Here is a 19,944-nt window from a genome sequence, read left to right on the forward strand (position 1 = left end):
GCCACCGCGCCCGGCCAATATGCTGGAATTTTTAGGTCACCATTTGAATGATTATTTTCGGTTTAGCAAACATTTTTAGCTGATTTAGTTTCTAAAATGCTTAAAATTAACTTTTGGCTTACTACATAAGTAATACTTGTTCTCTGTAGAAAAATTAGAAAAGCATGCATATAAAAAGAAGAATATATAAATAATCCATGATCCCAACACTCAGAAATAATCACTTCAATTATATTGTAGATGTTCTCCCAGACTGATTTTGTGCATAAACACACCTACACACCGTTATTAAACAAATACGGGATTTTAGTCTATATCCTGTTTGATAAACTGCTTACTTTATTCAGCAATATTTGGTATACCACCAGTTTGGAATATGATGACAAAATTTACTAGACCAACCATGGTAAACAGAACTAAGACCTAGCTGACTTTATCTTTAGTAGAGGATCCACAACAGTATGATACGTCATATTTGCTTCATTCTGATTTAGAGGGAATCTTGACTCTTTTAAACTTGACAAACTTGCTCAAGCTCCATAGATAAAACTGAGAAAATATGTTGGATAATATTCAAGGAAGTTTATAGTTCTTGAAAGCAAACTGTATAATTGAAGAAATAACTGAAGCCTGAGAACCTATGTTATCTTGATTTTTTAATTACATTGATCAATTGTACCAGAATCATTTAATAAGCCATGTAACTCCACATAGACTCTAACTATAAACCTCAAAGAAACATAGAAAAATTGGAGGCAGAGGGATCAATCACAACATATGAAGATAAGTGACCCAACTATTCACCTTTCATTCACATAATTCGCATGGTAAAGACACAGACCTACTATGTCCTGTTTAAACAAATTTTCTTTATTATAGGCAATGATTCATATCATCTTTCAAAGGATTTAAAAATAGTCAGTGTGTGAAGGGCATTTGGAGATTTAAGCTTTCCCTGTTGCATGGTTCACTGCTAATATATCTGGGATATATCTACATTGGCACAAACATAACCAGTGAAATAATGTTTCAAAGATGACATTTTTAATGTGGAACAAAAAAGTGTGACCTAATGTTAATTACAGATGTCAATTATATTTGTGTTGTTTAGGGAACATTATGTCATTGGCAGTGTATTAAAAGATAGGCAGCCGTAATTTGAAATCATTTTGGCAAGTTACTCTCTGTAATGGAAAGGAACAGTGGCTGCCATCGACTAATCTCCCAAAGATACCAGAAAGCTTAGTGGTCCTGAAAATAAATTAGAGATCATTCGAAAAAATAAGAACCTTTGAAAAACTATGACTAAGTTGTGATGACTTTGGCTAAGAAAAAAGAGGATTTTATGATCTTATTGTTATTTTCAAGCTTAAGGAGGGTGATCATAAGGAAGATGGTGACCAGCTGTTCTTCAGGGTACAGCAGGAAATGGCTTAACTTGCAAGACAAATTTAAGTTGACATAATGTAAGAACTACTTGACAGCATTGAATTTTAATCACTTAAAATAGGCTCCTAAGGACAGCTGAGGGAGATGTCATCTTTGAAAATCTTTAACGTTATGATTATGATAAGCATTACAATTGGCTGCTGGGATTTCAGTAAGTTCCTATCTAGAAAGAGAGCTGGTTTGAGGCAGGATTACTAAATGAGCCCAAAACTCTTCCTGCTCTACCTTTCGGTATCGTCCCATACAGCCACTCCAAAGGGATTCCAACCAGATGACTGGTTAATTTCTTAATTCATTCAACAGAATTGAGTGTCTACACCTTGCTCCAGTATACGGATTGATTGCATTGATGTATTTGCCCAAAATATATAGATGTAACACTTTTCATCGGATCCTGCATTTATGGGAGTCTTTCTTATTAATTGGTATTTCTTTTTCTGTGCTTTCAAATAATAGGTCTTATGTATATAACACAGGTATCACAGCATAAGGTGTCCAGGGCTAGGAAGATATTAAGAATACAAAATGTATTTCTTATAACACTGTGGGGAAATAGGTGGTGTTAAGACCATCTAGGATTTCAAGATACCCAGAAAAGAAAGCGACGATCATTCTGGTAAATTTGCATCTCTTATAACTTAAAAGTTTTTATTTGTTTCTAGATTTATTACAGGAAATCACCGCATAACATAGGTTTAAAAGAAATCCCATGTAACATAAAAGCTATTCTAATGATGATGTCTAACTATTAAGAGACTCACCTGAAACAGCTTAGAGAGCCATTGAATTCAGTGGGAGATGTATGTGAGCATCTCAGAAGAAAATATAGGCATTGGGTTCTTAAATATGATAAAAGAGAATAATTAAGAGACTGGTAGTTATTGACAGTCTCAAAAAATAAAGCAATTAAAGGAATGAATTTCAACAGTAAGAAATGAAACACACTGGGTGATTTTTTTTAAAAAAGATGAGAGATCTTAAAAAGGGAAAGGAAATTATACAAATGCAATTAATTCTATTTGAAAGGCAGTCTATATCACTCAGTATTTCAATATTCCTTCTGAAAGCGGTGAGGCGCTCAGATTCTGTTTCTTTATATCAGGAAGTCAATTCTTTCAGGCCTATTCAGCCTCATCAAACTGGGTCTCCCACTGAGAAGCATCATTAGATGGCAGCTCTCCCAATCTTCCACCTGAGAAAGGGCCACTGAATTCACAGATTTTTATCCCCCACTGCACTCTCTCATATCCCACTGATTTCAAAGGGAGCTGTGTATGTCGAAGACAAATGCAAGGAGGCAGAAAGGGATGTTTGGATCCTTATATTCCTAAAAGCAAACACAGTTGTATAAGGAGGATCAATATTTTTCTACATAAGTTAATCAGGTGAATTGTACATAGCACAGGTATTTATCAAGAAAGGATGCTTTAATTGATTAATTTCATTCTTTTATTTATAAATTTATCTATAGGCAGAGATACCTACATCCTTTTTAAAAAATTATACTGTTCATGTTAGTACAATATAGGATATTTTCCTTGTATGTTAAGGTTTGGGTTCCATGACTAATACCTGTAAGTTATACTTAAATATGTCACAGTTAAATTCTGGTAATATCATATCACATTGTATCCATTTTATATAAACTGCTTCACCTTATGCAACAGGTGTAGTCATGAAAGTTTTGGTAACAATTTAATTTTTATAAAGAAAAAAATCTGTCCCGAGTGACCTAAATGAACAGGGTATTTCAAGGAAATTTAGGTTGAATCTTGCTTAAAACAAATAATCCTCTGGAAAAAAATCACAAAACTTTCCTTCTATATATATGTTTACTGTATTTTCTTAAAGGAGTACAAACATAAGCAATTTTATGCACATATTTCTATGGCTATAGTCAGACATTGACTTAACAGGTATCTGACCTTACTTATTTTCCATTCTCTTAATGTCGATATTCCACATTTGGGTCATTTTGTGTAAGATATCTGTCAATATGTTTTTTTTTCAACTTTTACTTTAGAATCAGTAGTGCATGTGCAGATACAAAGGTATCTATCAATATGTTCTAATGGATGTTTTTACTTTTATTTGCTTTGGTATTTCTTTTAATGGACAATATACTTGGTATTTGTTTTTAAATAAAATATACTGAATAAAACATTGGTAAGCTCTATTTAGGTAAGGATTAAAATTAGTAAAATTCATTTCCCCCATCATTATTACTAATTGAAGAAGAAAAAATATATTTTGTTTCTTTTCAAATATTTCTAATATTTCCATAAAAAGTAAACATGTTTGCCATTTATCCAGTATCAAATGTCTCGACATTATAATGTTAGCTTTTCAATAAAATGCATATCAATTGTTTTACATTTATCTACACAAATAATTATGAATGCATTCTTACAAACCATTCAAACAATACAGAATTTCCAGTCTCTTTGCTTGCGGTTCCCCCAATCTGCAATACTCTCTTACTTCATTTCAGTCTCAGCTTGAATGTCACTTCCTCTGAAATACCTTTGCTGTCCACTACTTGCAATTATATATCTATTTGTTTATTATCTGTCACCAATGAGACACTCTGTAATGGTGGGGTGGGGGCATGACATGCTTTTATTCACTATCTCCTAATTCCAAGAACAGTGCCTAGCATATATTAGACATACAGCTTTAATTCAATGGGTAAATGAATGGCAGACCCTAAAAAAAGTGCCTTTCAAAGAGGTTTCAGGAAGTATTACTAGTATAGAAATGCACAAACTTCATGAGTTTGAAATTAAGCAGCCAATCTTATGTAACTCTTTTGATGTGACATCATACATTTTAAAGGCATAAAAAGCACAGATTATACACAATAGAAATTCGGATAGATCTCATGCCACCTGTGTGCTGTTACATGGCTCCCAGTTCAGCACAATTACCAAAAAGCCACTTGATATCAGTATCTCCAAATCAACAAATGCCAGCTTCTGAAGCCTCAAATGCAAAACATAAATTCTGAGGCAAGGGTAAATCATATGTAATGCTGATTCAGATCATTATCTTTAATTGTTTCAGGTTTATAATTGTCATTGGATCATTGATGTCAATGAATCCTTTCCACAATTAAAATGATTACTATACCTCATCCAAGGATCCCTGTGAATCTTCATGAATTTAAAATTTGAAACAGGATGAGGAGTGTTCAGATGAGTGACAAAAATTATTTTTAAGTGAAAACATACAACTGGCTAACTCTCGTAATATCTTGTTGGAACAAATAATCTTTATGGTAAAAATTTTTCTGATCATTAGAATTCCCAAGTGAAAAATAGCTTTTCCAGAGTGAGAGTCAGTTTCTCATTTCCAAATTGTGTAATCTTAAGTGAAGCATTGTCTATTATGGAAGCAATTCTTGAATTAGATCAAAGAATGACTATTTTATTATAAACTGATATCCTGGGGTACACTAATTATTTGGGACATTAATATTACACAAAATATGTAAATTTGTTATTAAATAATTCGGGGAAACATTTTTGAAAATCAAGTATTGATGCCTCAGAGCCACTAATATGTAAATATGCATTGTGTTGCTCCTAAATGAGAACATACTATGCATAAAGAGGTTCCTTATTGATTTACCATGGAATTCTGTTTTCAGAGAGCATCTATTGACAGTAGTGTTCCAAGTAGTACTATCTGTTGGATAATACTAAAGTTGATGAACTTTAAGACACTTTCCAAAATTCTGTTTTTAAATGTTTTACAAAGTCAACTCCTTAGAGCCCAGACAGCAGAGAGCATCTAAGCAACTATCTCTGAACTACACATCCCATTTCAAAAAAAAGAGGTTTTAAATTTTATCTCTGCCTAGTATTTTATTCAAAACCAAAAATGGTTTGAGAGCTTAAAATAAACACCAAATATCTGTAGATACTGTATTTCAAAATCATTCCACAAAATTGTGTTTGGGAGGCTGAGGCAGGAGAATTGCTTGATCTTGGGGAGGCAGAGGTTGCAGTGAGCCGAGATCGTGTCACTGCCCTCCAGCCTGGGCCCCAAGAAGGAAACTCCATCTCAAAAAAAAATTAATTAAAAAAAATTATATTAATTTCTCATGGTACTGTGGGTTTACTTTTATGTTATTTTCCTGCAAAAAGGACATATGGTTAGGCTATTGTGTCCAGTGCTGAATAATTTGTATTAAAATAGCTGCTTTATAATCTAAATCCAGTATATATTTATTTATGTATCTTATATTAAACGAATTATGGTCACTTGATTCCTTCATAACCTTAAACTTAATGACAAAAAATCTTGATTACAATAGGTATATTGGTTAGTAAAAGTGTTGTATATCTCACTTATTTTAAAAATAAATTTATTATTGAAAATTTCCTTTATGTTAAAATTTTAAGAAACTAACACAGACATATCTCAGGCAATGTTTCTTTGCATAGGTTACAAATGAAATATGTAAACGTATTAAAAACTGTAAAATGAATTATATTTCAAATAAAAGTTATTTTTAATGTCAAACTGTTAATTAAAGTAGAAAAACCAAGTAACAATGCTCTGAGAGAGGGCATAAAAAAATATAGTAACAGTATTAGACAGCACATGCTGTTATGTGTTTTGATGGCACAAGACCTTACCACAATCCAATCCTGAGAAAATGCTCAATAAGATACAACCTAATTCATTTAATGAAAGGCAAAGTCCAGAAAAAAAAACAGTGGTAAATGGCAAATGTACTTTTTGAAGTACCTGGGAATAAATACAGAAAGTGCAATCGTGTCATCATTACTTTGTAAAAATATGTATAGTGGAAATAATAGATACAATGATGATAACTAATGAACTAAGGATAATGACAAGGAGTAAATTAAAACGCAGAAGCCAACTAAGCAGAGGGTAAAGGTTTTAAGGACCAAAAGTCTACATAAAAACAATGAAAAAATAAATGGGTAAAATATCCAGTATAAACAAGCTTCCTTTTCCCTAATATTAGCCCCTGGCTTGCAAGGTAGTATTTACACTTGGTTGTGAGGCCACATCATAGCCCCAGCAACATAACGTTTAGCAATTATACAAATTTCAATATACTCAGCACTCAACATAAGTAACAAGGGCCACCTCCAAATCACCGATTTCATTCAACACTTTCAAATAAACAATATGTGGTTTGACAATATATGGGTTTGCCCTTCCTTCTGCTTTAATAAAGTGGTCAACAAAGTGCTATTAGTGCAATTTACAGTCTCCGAGTCAGTGTGAATGATTAGAAAGTAGCTTAGAGGTATTTTTAAAATATAGTTTTTTCTTCACTCCAACCAAACAAAAAAGTTAGAGGCTTAATTGAAATGGCTACTTATATACAATATTAATGCATATATGGTGAATGATTTTGTCAGCATTTCTATTCAACTAACCTTGTTTCAAAGAACAAACAATTATGCTTTCAAAAACTAATGACAAATTTAAATGAGATATTCAAATAATGTGTTTCAAATACTTAAAAATGTTATCCCTTTCAAGAATATTAGGCAGAGAAAATTCAAAGATGCACTTAAAATAGAACAAAACAAAGATCTGCTAATATTACTAATACTTTAAGAAAATTTTTCACTGAAAATTTTCCTACTTAGATTAGGTAAACATTGGAAAATATATGATGATCAGAACTTCTTTGCCATGATATGTCAGTGCTATCCACATATCTCTGTAGAATTAGGAACAGGAAGATCCCAGGAAATTTATGTGGCATAAATTTACACCTAAACCCATGTGGAGCATGTACTGTCTCAAGCAACCTGAGTTTTCCTCATTTAGTGGTTCTCTGCTTTAACCCTGGATTGAGTCTGATATAGTTATGATTTATGGTTGGTGGGAGGGGTTAAGACTAAGCTGAAAAGGTAAAGGGAATAAAAAGAAGATAGTCCGATTCTCTTTCTCTGACAATAGCCATCAGCAAAGCCAACTAGAACCTGAATTAGCTTGAGATGTTAGTAGAACACTAGTGACAGCAAAGAGCTTTACATTTTCTCTTTTGAAAAGTTTAAACTATTCTAAAATGGACTAGGTTCAATATCTGGCCCAGATAATATCCCCAAAATGGTCTAGATCTAACTTGTTTTCCTTCTCTTTTTGCATTTTCTTTAGATTCAGCCCAGTGTCAGAAATCCAGGCTCCTTTGCCCATCTAATAAGAAAGAATGAAAGTTGAAAGGCACTCTCAGAAATGGACGTGTAAGGAGACATACACAGGTAACACTGATACAATTCAGCTTTAGTGTTTTGAATACTATCATTAATCAGAGTGGTTCTCTTCTGACATTGATTCCAACCGTCTCACCAACAGTAAAAGGAGCCATTAATGAAAGTCTGCTTATCATTTGCCCTTTTACACTAGATTATTTCTACATCAAAGTAATTCTTTCAAGTTAAAGGTGATAGCAAAAGAATTCAAACCTGAACCATACTGATACTATAGATATAACTACCAATTTACAGTAAATCAAGCAATAGAAAAACATGTTGAATTACATTGCAGGTATGCAGTCAGACAAATACAGAATGCATCTATAAGACACAAATATTGAAAGAAAAAATAAAGAGGGAAAGGAAATGACACTTGATGAAAACAAATCAAAGAAATAAACCAAATGCAACATTTTTTACCTTTTATTTTAAGTTCAGTGGTACATGTGCAGGTTTGTTACATAGGTAAACTTGTGTTAAGGGGGTTTGTTGTACAGATTATTTCATCACCTAGGTATTAAGCCTAGTACCCATTATTTATTTTTCCTAATCATCTCTCTCCTCCCACCCTCTGTCCTCCATAAGGCCCCCATGTGTGTTACCTTCTATGGGTTTATGTGTTCCCGTGATTTAGCTCCTACTTATAAGTGAGAACATACTGTATTTGGTTTTCTATTCCTGTGTTAGTTTGCTAAGAATAATGGCCTTCAGCTCCATCCATGTCCCCACAAAGAACATAATCTCATTCTTTTTTTATGGCTGCATAGTGTCCCATGGTGTATTTGTGGTGTATTTTCTTTATCCAGTCTATTGCTGATGGGCATTTAGGTAGATTCCATGTATTTGCAATTGTGAATAGTACTGCAATGAACAGATGCATGCATTTGTCTTTATAATAGAATGATCTCTATTCGTTTGGGTATATACCCAGTAATGGGATTGCTGGGTTGAATGGTATTTCTGTCTTTAAGACTTTGAGGAATTGTCACACTGTCTTTCACAATGGTTGGACTAGTTTACACTCCCAATAGTGTAAACATGTTTCATTTTCTCCACGACCTTTCCAGTATCTGTTGTTTTTTTTTTAACTTTTTAGTAATAGCCATTCTGACTAGTGTGAGATGTTATCTCATTGTGGTTTTGATTTGCATTTCTCTTATGATCAGTGATGTGATTTGGCCGTGTTCCCACTCAAATCTCATCTTGAATTATAGTTCCCATAATCTCCACATGTCCTGGGAGGGACCTGGTGAGAGGTAATTGTATCATGGGGGGTTTATCTCCATGCTATTCTCATGATAGTAGTGAGTTCTCACGAGATCTGATGGTTTTATAAGTGGCTTTTCCCCCTTTTGCTCAGCACTTCTCCTTACTGCTGCCATGTGAAGAAGGACATGTTGTTTCCCCTTCCACCAGGATTATAAGTCTCCTGAGGCCTCCCAAGCCCTGCAGAACTGTGAGTCAATTAAAACTCTTTCCTTTATAAATTTTCCGGTCTTGCATATGTCCTTATAGCAGCATGAGAATGGACTAATACAATCAGTGATATTGAGCTTTTTTTTCATCTGATTGTTGGCTGCATGTATGTCTTCTTTTGAAAAGTGCCTATTCATGTCGTTTGCTTACCTTTTTTATAGGGTTATTTGTCTTCTTCTTGTAAATTTGTTTAAGTTCCTCATAAATTCTGGATATTAGATCTTTGTCAGATGCATAGTTTGCAAAAATTGTTTTCCATTCTGTAGGTTATCTGTTCACTCTGTTGATAGTTTATTTTGCTGTACAGAAGCTCTTTAGTTTAATTAGATCTGATATGTCAATTTTTGCTTTTGTTGCAATTGCTTTCAGTGTCTTTCTTATGAAATCTTTACCCATGCGTATGTCCTGAATGGTATTGCCAAGGTTGTCTTCCATGGTTTTTATAGTTTTAGGTTTTACATTTAAGTACTTAATCCATCTCAAGTTAATTTTTATATATAGTGTAAGGAAGGGGTCCAGTTTCAGTCTTCTGCATATAGCTAGCCAGTTAGCCCTGCACCATTTATTGAATAGGGAATCCTTTTCCCATTGCTTGTTTTTGTCAGCTTTGTCAAAGATCAAATAACAGTAGGTGTGTGGTCTCATTTCTGGGTTCTCTATTCTGTTCCATTTGTCTGTGTGTCTGTTTTTGTACAAGTACCATGCTGTTTTGGTTACTGTAGCCCTGTAGTATAGTTTGAAGTTGGGTAGTGTGATGCCTCCAGATTTGCTCTTTTTGCTTAGGATTGTGTTGGCCATTCAGGCTCTTCTTTGGTTCCATACAAATTTTAAAATAGTTTTTTCTAGTTCAGTGAAGAATGCCATTCATAGTTTAATAAGAATAGCATTGAATCTATAAATTGCTTTGGGTGGTATGGCCATTTTAACAATATTGATTCTTCCTATCAATGAGCATGAAATGTTTTTCTATATGATTGTGTCATCTCTGATTTCTTTGAGCAGTCGTTTGTAGTTCTCCTTCTAGAGATTTTTAACCTTCCTAGTTACCTGTACTCCTATGCATTTTATTCTTTTTTCTGTCAGTTAGGAATGGGAGTTTCTTCCTGATTTGGCTGTCAGCTTAACTCTGGGTGTACAGGAATGCTAGTAATTTTTGCACATTGATTTTGTATCCTGAGACTTTGTTGAAGTTGTTTACCAGCTTAGGAAGCTTTGGGGCTGAGATGGCGGGATTTTCTAGATCATGTGATCTGCAAACAAGGATAGTTTGACTCTCTCCTAAACAAATGTAAAACAAATTAAGAAACAATGGAAACAAACTTAAGAATTAAGAAATAATTAAAACAAACAAGAAATAAATAAACCAAATGCAATTTTTTATCATGATTCAAACAAGTCAGTCAAAAAACCTACTCATAGCATTTAGGGAAAATTAAATACTGATTGTATATTAGATGACATTAATAATGTAACATTTTTAGAGTGTGAAGATGCTACTGTAATTATTTTTGAAGCCCTAATTTCTGAGAGATATATACTGAAGCTTAGATTTTAGATTTCAAAGTGCAGTCTGAGATTTGCTTGAAGACAACTTGTTGGTGTATATAGATGAAATAAGATTAAATAGTTACTGATATTAATTATGAACAAAACGTATTCATTATACGTATTTCTTTAGGTTTGTTCAAAATTTTCCACAACAAAAGCTGTTAACGAATAAATAATGGCGACGATGGCAAGAGTGTGTTTGTGTGTGTTTGAGTCTTTATATTTTTTTGAGATGAATAATCATCAGCTAAGTTGAGAATTTCTCTTTCTCTGCTGTAACTAATTTCTACAACAGTCTTCCCTATTAAAATATTATTTTAATTTGTCAAAGATCTGCATTATAGAGACAAATGTTAAAGAACCAATGCTGAGCGTTGGCTCATAGAGATGAAACAAAGAGAAGGGAGGATTACTAAAATATATAATTTCAGTGTAGTTTATACAAGGTAAGTTTATGTTAAAAATGAGACTCTTTAATAAACATTTAGCAAATATCACATTGAAATGTAAATGACTGAAAAATCTTCCCCTGAGATTATAAACAAAAATAGGGACCTAATATTATCACTTCAATTCAGCATTGTACTAGAAATCCTGACTAATACAATAAGGCAAGAAAAACAATTTTAATGTAAAAATTAGAAAGGGAAAAATAAAGCTTTTATTAACTACATATGATACACATGTTAATGGGGAAAATGCAAAAAGAACTTATTAGTACTCCTAAGTTAATTTATCAATGCCATTGCATAAAAACTCAATATACAAAATCAATTGTATTTATACATACTAGCAACAAGTAATTAAAAATAAAATGTATAAAATGATACTATGTATAATAGCATTCAAAACATAAAAATTCTAGGAATGAATTTCTTAAAAGGCATATACTAATGCTACACTGAAACATAGAAAACATTATTGAGTACAATTGAAGGTTAAAAGATAATAATAGAAAATACTATCTTCATGAATTGGAGTGCTACTAGATTCAATTTTGTAAAAATGTCAGTTTTCCCTAATTGATCTATTTATTTAATATAATTCCAATCAAAATCTCAGAAGGCTTTTGTTTTCATAGAAAGTCAATTCAAAAATATATATGAAAATGCCAAGAATATTCAAGACAAATTAGAAGAAGGGGTACAATGTTAGGGCATGTTCACTACCAGATATAAAGATACATTGCAAGCTAGAGTAATTAAAACAGTATTGCTGAAAAAGATAGACAAAAAAATCAATAAAACAAAATAGAAAGTATAGAAACAGACCTGCCAATATGACGAATTGATTTACTAAGTAGCATTGATTACAAAAGTAGCATGGCAGTACAGGGCATAAAAGGTTATATTTTTTAGGAAATGATGATGGATCAGTTAGATGTGCATATGGAAAAAAGTGAGTCTTCACCTACTTCATACTGAAGTATTCCAACTATTTTGTAAATCTAATGTGAAAGGTTTAAAAAAATATCTCCTTAGACGGAAGAATGTAAACAGGACAGCAAATACATGAACCATAAATTAAAAATTGTTAAATCTGATTATATTATAATTAAAAGTTTATTTTTAATCAATAGGAAAAATTAAAAGAGTAAACAGGCAAATCTAAGAGTAGGAAAATACATCAGATTGAGAAAGAGAGAGAGAGAGAGAGACAGTGGTAAGGAGAGAGAGAGATATAGACATAAATGTATCTCACAATGCATTTGTATCCAGAATACATAAAGAACTTCTATAAGTCAATAAGAAAGTAGAAACCCAGTTAAAAATGGAAAACCTTGCTGATTAGGCACCGCTCGAAAGAGAAAAACTAAAATGCTGCCAAACATGACAATGTGCTTCACCTCATTAGTCAATTACAACTAAAATGGATTACTACCACACACCCCAGAATAACCCTAACATGACAGGTTAATAAAGATGCAAAGCAAGTAGAATTCTCATGCTCTTCTTCTGGAAGTATAAATTGGCACACTTTTGGACAGCAGTTTGGAAATATCTACTAGTGCTGAACATATGCATCACCTATGGTCAAGTAGTTTCTCTCTATGGATATGTGCACCAACATGTATGTCAAGAATGTTCATGGCAGCACTATTCATAATAGAACCAAAGGGGCAACAACCCAAAGATACAGCAGTAGAATGGATAAATTACAGTATGTTCAAACAATGGAACACCATATAACAAAAATGATTGAATCTCACAAGTTCAATGTCAAATAAAAAGAGCAAGCACACTAAAAGTACATACAGTATGATTTATCTACAGTATATAAATTTCAAAATCAGGCATACATGATGTATGGTATTAGAAGCCAGGATAGTATTGACACTGAAGGGTGGTAACAACTGGTGCCTCTGGACACAGGTAATGATTTTTTTCTTGATGTGAGTCTTGATTGTATAGATGCAGTTACCTTACTAAGAAAAAACTCATCCAGCAATATATTTATTACTTATGTTCATTTCTATATATATATTATAGTTGAATGAAAAGTTGAATTTTAAAAATGGAAACAATATTTTTGCAAAGAGTTACTACACATCACCTTGTAGGAAGCAGTCACTATTATGTTTTCATATATTAAACTGGAATATTTGAGGTATAATAAAAGAGCTGTGTAATTGGAGAAATCCTTGATCATTTGAGTTACAAATCTCTGCAGCTAGTTCCACAAAATACTTGGAAATTTAGTAGCCCTCTATAATTTCACTGAAAGGATGTATATAAGTACCGTTAGAAGTGACTGATAGCTGTCACTTAACTATATGTCTCACTTATCTATATGACTCACTTACTATGAGTCACCTTTGAGATATATGCGTTTTTGTTTGTTTGTTTGTTCGTTCGTTCGTTCGTTTTTGCGACAGAGTCTTGTTCTGTTGCCCAGGCTGTAGTGCGGTGATAGGATCTTGGCTTACTGCAACCTCTGCCTCCCAGGTTCAAGTGATTCTCGTGCCTTAGCCTCACAAGTAGCTGGGATTACAGACGTGTACCAGCACACCCAGATAATTTTTGTATTTTTAGTAGAGATGGGATTTCTCCATGTTGGTCAAGCAGGTCTCAAACTTCTGACCTCAGGTGATCCACCCGCCTCAGCCTCCCAAAGTGCTGGGACTACAGGGTGAGCCACCGTGCCTGGCCAAGATATATATGTATGTTTTTAATTTAGCTATGCATAAATCCATTTATTTTTCAGGTTAGAAATATTAATGACGAAAAAATGATTACATTATTATTTTTCTTTATTTACTCTACCATATTAATGCTTGACTACTTCATTTGTTTCCTGTAATTATGTCCTCTGAGACATGACATTGCCTATTGATCCAAATACACAGAAACTTTTGGGAATGAATCCATATAAGGCAAAAATATTTCCAAGGGCCAATATAAATTTCGTGGCTAGACCAATTCTTGTGCAGACAACACTGCAATCATCGATCTTGTAGTTTTAAGGTTAAGCCCTGCATCAATATAGATACGAATTTCCTTTCCAAATAGCCGTTCTGCTGGAGTTTCTCCTGTCGTCAATCAGTTTCATTTCTGATCAGAGAGCAAGCATGGAGATTTGGATCACGATTAACTACTGATTCCAAACTTCCTAAACACTACTAATCCTCTCATTTTTAACGTAGGTATTTGGATATGATATAATTATTTATTTCACCATTTCCCTCCTTCAAAATTGCTGAAGGTTTATATTTAAATATATTCTACCTTTGTGTAAATTTGCTTTATTTAGCAATAAGCATAGAATTCTGCAGTTATGGGCATAAAACAAAATGAAAATACTCCACAAATAAAAGGTGTAAGTATAGCATTACTATTTAGAGAGTGTCTATCTGTTCAACATTCTTTTCCAAAGAGCACTGAAGGTAAAACTTAGCCACTGAGTGATCAGCTTCCAAGATTTTAATGGCTTTTCATTAACATGGCTCTTGTTAATATGTTAGTAGCTATATATTTTTTCTTAAAAGTGGTAAATAAAATACAATGTCTCAAGCCATGTATTAAAATCAGCTTCATTACTGTGTCATTATACTTCATGCTTTATTTTGCTTATAGACATTTAAAGTTTAGAATATGGAAAATGAATATGAAATATATGCTCTAATTTATCTCATATAGGCATTGTTGGTAGAGTTGCTATTTTTAAGAGAAAATCTCATTTCTCTCTTTAAGTTTTCCTAAAATGTGGGAAACCCTAAATTGTATAGGAACATGTAATTGGTGTTTGTTTCTTCCAGTAAGTAGGTGGTATGATTTCCCAGAGGGCAGGTGGTAAGCGCAGGGAGGAAGTGAGGCAAGGCTTTGTGGGAATTATTTGAGCCTTAAAGAAATTTAGAAGGTTTGGAAGTTAAATAAGGTTCAAGTTGGTTCTTATTGTGAATGTCTAAACTGTTTTTCCCTTCCTTGGTGAAGTGCCATAAAGTCAAGTGTGAATAGACTGTGAAATGGGCTTTTCTTGTGTAGCAAGCTTCAGCCAAATGGTGATTTTGTTTAAATACGTATGGCAGCAGCCTGTTTTGTGGGAAAGTTTTATATATAAACCTGAAAAACTGATCAAATGAAAATTATTCCTAAATTTTATTTAAATCATGGGATAAATCTTCATTTTCTTCTACTATATTTAGGCATTTTTTAGCCTAATTAGTAAAGATTTGAGCTATGTATACTTAAAAGAATGTATTCTAATGTAATACAGATTAATTTTTAAGTATTAATAGGTATATACAGAATAACAACAATGTAAAATGTGACTAAAAAACCACCTAAGTAAAAAAGACAAAGAATTGATTGTGCATTTGTCATACTGATGTCTCATTACAGAAGTTACTATGAAACAAATGTGGTTGACATTTTCAATTAAGAAAACAAGAAAAAGCAAAAATGAATGCTCACATGGGTTTTCTTAAGGGGTTAATAATAATGGTAATTCTTATCGGGGTTTCTGTTTTATAAAATGAATGCATGCTTATTATAGAAAATATGATAAAAGCTATAGTAATAATAACATGTATTTAAAGATTTGTATATTTTGGAATGTTATGTTATTGTATTAGTTCTCACAACAACCTTATGAGGTAGCCATTATAGTTATTTAACATATTTTAAAAGAGAAAACTGATATATAATTTCACTTTTTACATAAGTTACACAGCTACTAAGCTGCAAGGCTGGGATTCAATTATATATCTCTGACTCTATATTATAAACCCTCTAAAAAGTAGGAAAAAAAGAAAATAAAAATTGCCTACAATACCACAATTCTGATATAGATATATGTATCTCCAGACCAGCATGTAAAATATTTATAAGTTCAGTATAGTTAAATGATAGTTATTGTGGATTTTTACTTAAAATTTAAATTCCTTATGAGTCCTTTCTATTCCCAATTATCAAGGCTCTACTAGGATGTGTTGCTTAGAAAAACTTGATCAAAACTTACTCCATTTTCTAGTTGAAAACTTTGTACTAAGTTAAAGGAGATTACATTGCTACTTTTCTTTCCTCATTTTTTCTTGAATGCACTGATGAACACAAGATTGGAGGTCTTAAAATATAGGCTGAATTCTTTTTCATCCCACTTTGTTGATCCATGGCCTTCTTACCAGTTTGAATGTAGATGGTCCAAGAATAGCACCTAACTATAAATCATCAGGTTTGATTTCTTCTGCCTCTAAAGTTGTATGCCTTTCTTAGACCTTGGCCACAACAGGCTCTGAGTTAATGTCCTTTGCAACCTCTGGGAAGAATGTTGGAGTTTTAGTAAATATTAAATGTTGCTTGTTGAGTGTTTAGAAGCAATTTATTTCAGGGCCACAAGATCAAACTCCTGTGCTTAAAATGTTTGATAATCACCCGAGCCACACCTCTATGGCACATTGTTTATGAACTTGAACTGTTCAAGTTCAGTGTGATAGTTAAGATGGTGCACTGATTGGTGGTAATGGTCCACAGAAATGAAATTGAAACCTGGCTGTAGCCATTGAAGGAACTACCCAGTATTTAGGAGCTGCTGAAGTACAGAGAAAGACCATGACAAAGTTAAGTTGATGTACTTATGTGTTTTGTTTGCTTTCAAAATAGTTTCAGCAGTATAATCTTGATGCTTATGAAATAATTTTATAGAAGAATAGCCATATCAATCATTTGTACTTAATAAAGATGCATCGATTTATTTGGGCTTAAGACTTTCTGCTTAAAGAGGTACCCCCGAAATTTATAGAATAAGAAAAATCAAGAAAAGCTGGAGTGAAAAGCATTATTGTACCAAATGAAGTTGTCTTCTGTTGTACTGGATTTATTGTCATTGTTAACAGAGTTTCTTTCTTTATTACATACAATGAAATCAAACCACTTCTGACACAAATGAGCACAACTATGTAATATTTTATTAATACTTCTTCAAGAAAATTAGCAGATAGTGATAAGAAAAAATCAGAAACCACGGCCTAATTTCAGCTTCCACCATTGAATTGTGGGGATGAGCCTGTCAATAATCTTTGTTTTCTGGAATTGTAAAGTGGGTACAATTTGCTAATTTTTACAAATATTGCAGAAGATATGAAGAACAAACCTGTCATTTTCATTTTCAAGGAGAGGGATGATTAGCACTCTTCTTAACATTGGACCTAAATGTTTGATAGAATATAGAGGGGAATTCTCTGAAATATCATTGATTTGAGCAATATAGACATATCCTAAATAACCACAAAACCACCAAAGGGAATAAGGGAAGGAGCTGATCTTTTCTTTCCCTCATCTGACCTGAATACCAGTTCAATACTCTTGCTACTTTGGGGCTAAATTAATCATATACAGTTGGTTACAAATGTATCAATTATTTAGATAAATAAAAACATTTGGCTCTCTTTCCAAATTTTTCAGCTGTAATTGGAATATTCTGTTTCACATAATCTACCACCTCAGAGCAGAAGCAAATACAGCAAGACCTAAGGTATGGAGGTACCTCTCTGGAAAGCTAATAATTTCACCAACTGGCCTTCCGGGCTCTCCTTAAATCATTCTCCCAGCTGGGACTTCAGTGTGAATTCCGTGTCCCTTGTTGTAGTACAAACAACCTCTCTCTGTTGAGTGAGGAGAGGAAAAGGGCAGAAGCCACCTTCTGTGGGTGTATATGATTGTGTTTTCTCACCAACATGAAACCATAGAACGATTTCTTTTCTGGTTCTACAAATCATTCCACATTTTTCTTAAGAATTCCTTAAATCAGGATTATACCATCTTCTACTAATTTAGAAAAAGTATCACTTTCATTTTTATGGGAAATGAAGTAAACATTACCCTGCTTAATATTAGTCATCTATGTTTCTGCAGTAGAACATGTCCAATCAAAATATCTGTATGAAATTGTACTGCATAAGAGATAGATTCACATATAAGCATTCCCTTGAAGACAAAAGTTCTATTAGGCTGGTGTGAAAGTAATTGCGGTTTTTGTCATTAAAATTGTAAAATCACAATTACTTTTGTAACAACCTAATGACTATAGTAACATCTGCCATAAGAAACTAATAGATTTTAATCTGCACGTCAAACCGGATATCCAGATTAACAAATTTGTCTTTCTCTGAATTATTTTTATTATTATAATAATTATCTATCATTCTTCTACACTGTCTCTATTTCTTCTTTATTAATAGATATCTGTGTATAATTTAACCTACCACTTGCACTAAAAACAGAAAAAAAATCTCCTAAAAATTAGATGAGGGAGACTGTCAGTTGAATCACCAGGTATTTTATCACGTATGTCACTGTAAATTCTCATTAATTCCTGTTTATAATCATTGAAATTTGCCACAATGACTGTGACATCTAGAAAGAGTACATAGTTTACTCAACACTACTAACTGGCTCTAACCTGGTGGGTTTTTTTTTTCTGCAAGTGTTGACTTATAAAGAGAGAGAAACTATAGAAAGTAAATGTAGTGAGAATGGCTTCATTCATCATATAATCTCAGAAATTTAGGTATTTTAATAGAAAATCCCACATCACAAAGGGATAGTCTCCGTATATTCCTCTGTTGATCACGTTATTGGGAAACAGAGTCCTACTACAAATTCGGAGCATCCTGTTTGTAGTAGAGATGAGCGTCTCATCTTTTCCACGTGTATTCTATCTTTTTAGTATAGATGGTGAAATTTACAGTGAGCAATTGCCCGCCTGAAACCAGGATATGCAGAAGTCAAGTGCAAAGTCACAAATAGGACACAAATATCCTTGTCCCTAACCTCTTACTCAGTCCACAGCACTGATTTTCTCTTTGCTCTATGGTAGCAATAGTGGGCATAGCTAGATGCCAAGTACTTGTTCTTTCTGTCATCAAGAAATAAATTTCATGAGCAAAGGAGCTCAGCTAGTCACTGATTGCAAAGCACTTTGAAAATGGAAAACCAAACATAGTGTAAGTGCTAGGTGATGCTATTATTCAGAAGGTAAGAAACTGAGTACAGAGCCATCATTATGATTATTTGTAACATGATTGAGCAACATAAGTTTCACTATGAAATTTATTTTAGTACGACAGCAGACCCTGAGTTAATAACTGGAGGCTTTGATTATATGAACCAATTAGTAGCATTCTGATGCTTAAATATTTGCAGGGCGTCACAAAACAATCATGATCATATAGGCAATGTATTTTTCTCATGTCACTCTGCAAATAAGAAACACACTTCTGAATGGAGTAGTGCAGTGATCCTTAAAATGGAAACTTTGATGAAAGAACTGACAAAGAGTGTAATGACTCATAGTACTTAAAGTAAGACATTTAAACAAACTCCTCCAAAATTTTCCCACTGAACATGGAGCCTCTTGTTTAGGGAAAACTGATACTACTATAACATAATCATACATCTTTATGTATGATTCTGTTCAGAGAGTCAGCTTTACCACCCTTAGGAAAGAGCTCCCAGGAGTAACCGTGAAGTGAGGCAAGTGAAAGTGACATGTCATTTTTATCTTAATCTCTTGGCTCTTGTTTATATTTCTTCCCCTTCAGGCATGACCTTTCTCTTTTATTTCATCTATCTAACTTTGACCTAGTTTTGAAAGTCCAACCCATGCCCCCAAATCCTCAATGAAGTCTTCACTGAGGAGTTCAGCTCACATTGACAGCTCCCTTTAATTAACTGGTCAGTATACAACATTAACGTATGTTCCAACTTTTTCTTATAATTTTTGAACA

At 33.1% G+C, this 19,944-nt stretch overlaps 1 long non-coding RNA gene across 1 annotated transcript in view; it reads right to left on the bottom strand.

The window, feature by feature from the left end:
- Positions 1 to 8,105: 8,105 nt before the first annotated feature.
- LOC134731428 (uncharacterized) overlaps positions 8,106 to 19,944 on the bottom strand; it is a 64,944-nt gene continuing 53,105 nt past the window's right edge. The window contains exon 2 of the long non-coding RNA XR_010113668.1: positions 8,106 to 10,451. This is a non-coding gene — a long non-coding RNA (uncharacterized lncRNA). The remainder of the gene's footprint in view (positions 10,452 to 19,944) is intronic.

This window comes from Symphalangus syndactylus, chromosome 9 (assembly GCF_028878055.3).
Source record: "Symphalangus syndactylus isolate Jambi chromosome 9, NHGRI_mSymSyn1-v2.1_pri, whole genome shotgun sequence".
NCBI classification, from domain to species: Eukaryota; Metazoa; Chordata; class Mammalia; order Primates; family Hylobatidae; genus Symphalangus; species Symphalangus syndactylus.